The sequence below is a fragment of the Cricetulus griseus genome, chromosome X (genome assembly GCF_003668045.3).
Source record: "Cricetulus griseus strain 17A/GY chromosome X, alternate assembly CriGri-PICRH-1.0, whole genome shotgun sequence".
Lineage (NCBI taxonomy): Eukaryota > Metazoa > Chordata > Mammalia > Rodentia > Cricetidae > Cricetulus > Cricetulus griseus.
Window position 1 is genome coordinate 124,618,105 of NC_048604.1, and position 2,184 is coordinate 124,620,288.

Sequence of the window (2,184 nt, forward strand, 5' to 3'; positions counted from 1 at the left end):
TGTCATGATGAACAGAGGGCTTACACACACACACACACACACATACACACACACACAGAGAGAGAGAGAGAGAGAGAGAGAGAGAGAGAGAGAGAGAGAGAGATTAATCACACACACATAACCACAGTCCAAAGACACAGACGTGCTCCCAGGACACTGTTCTAGCAGCATGACCACTTCTTGAGGGCCCCTCCTCCAGACGAGTTGGGAAGCTCACATTTTGGGCCTCCAAGGAATGTTACTGTCACTAGAGAAACATCTGGAAGTCACATGGTAGAGACGACTTTTATTTACACATCAGTATTTTCAGTGGACAATTGGTTGATAAAGTCCTTAATGTTACGAGGCTGTCCTGTCCTGGATAGACACATCTGGACTTGATTGGTCCCTTTGCTCCTTGGCTGCTTCTGCTTCATCCATACACAATGGATCCTTATGTTATGACAGCATCACTTGAGGGTCTTGCTGAGATTAGAGAAGTGAACACCTTGTCCCCACCCTTGGGTTCTTCACCACATGGCTCAGTTTCCATTTTAAACATAACCTGGAAAAGGTTCTTCAAATGCCACAAAAATTCTATCATGTAAGGGGAGAGTGGTCCCAGAAGGACTTTGGAAATGTCCTGCTGTCCAAAGGTCATGAGCAGCAGAACTAGACTTTGGTTGGTTGAGTCTACACATCCAACCCTATAGATTTCTTCAAGCAGCAGCTTTGCACCGTCCCTGCCGGGGTCCCTAGGAAGCGCCACTGCTCCCTGGCACTGGGGATTAGAGGCCAGTTCAGCACTCAAGAGAGTACCATTGGTAGTCTCTGCCACTAGCGACAGTCCAAAGCCTGGAGACTTCCCAGAGTTGATGTCTTTCATGTGGTCTGTGTAAATATAGATGTCGGGGATGAACTTGTTGAGGATGCTCCTGGCAGAATCCACAATCTGGTTTACCATCTGAGTGGATACACACACGGAGTACACCATTCCTCTGATATTCAGTCTGTGAGCTGGACAGGCTTCAGGACCTTCCTTACAAGGCACAAGAAAAGAACTTTGCCTCCTCCTCCAGGAGGCATTCCCCATAGCAAGATCTTTAGCTCAAATGACTCTCCATCATTTCCAATTTGTTTCAATAGAGGGAGCGCTGTTGCCTTAAGAACATCAACCAAAGTGTCAACTTGGTCATTGGTCACTACTTTTAATGGGTGCTTCATAAACAGAGTCAGACGAAGCAGGGCCTCCAGGTAACAGCCAATGCTTTGGAGAACACTACAGTCATTCTCCACAGCATACCCCACACACAAACAGGAGGCCAGAATGGTAATACAAGGTTGTTCCTGTTCGGTTGATTTCAATTCGAGAACCATTAGGTATTTTGTCCAACAGCTTGCTTCAAAATCTCAGAGTCCCTGGGTTGTGGTCCCTGGCCCAATCCCACTCAGGGTGGACAGGACCAGCTGCTGGTGTAAGAAGTTGCACCCCGCATAGCTGAGGGAGTGCTCCTTGATTGTGATATTTTAACATGATATAAATTTAAAGTAATCTAAATGTTCAACAACAGAAATTAAATTATGCAGCATGCTTATAAGAGACTACTACAATTATTAAAAGGATGCCCTGATAGTATGTTTTGAAAACAGCTTTACACTGGAAATTTCTTATGCAGAATATTCAATATATATTGATCAACAATAATTGTAGCTAAACTAATTTTCTAGACAGAAGTGAACAAACTGATGTAAGATTACAGCACAATATTGTAAATGCCTGGAGTGTTTAGACACATGTAAAGGATAAAGGAGCATAGACGATGCATATGAATATCAACCCAAAAGCATTAGAGGAAAGTGACATATACATACACATACATACATACATACATACATACATACATACATACATACATACATACATGGATTTTCCCAAGATGTTTAAGGAGAATATGCCATTCTCCATATGGATTTGAATGGAAAACGCTGGAATGATAGCAAATCATTTTGACAGATCAATTAAATACTTTGGGATGTTAGACTTTATAGTCCTCTTTGTTCTAAAACATTTCAAATGATTTGTTTGAAGACACAGAAAACACAGGTTAAGCTTTCCCAGATGACCTAAGGTCATCTTAATACTTAACGAAGATGAGGAAATAGAAAGTGAAGACATCACTTTCAAGACTGAAATGATGGACCTCA

At 42.4% G+C, this 2,184-nt stretch overlaps 1 pseudogene; it reads right to left on the minus strand.

The window, feature by feature from the left end:
• Window positions 1-433: 433 nt before the first annotated feature.
• On the minus strand, window positions 434-1,506 carry LOC100770834 (annotated as a pseudogene).
• Between the last annotated feature and the right edge of the window lie 678 nt (window positions 1,507-2,184).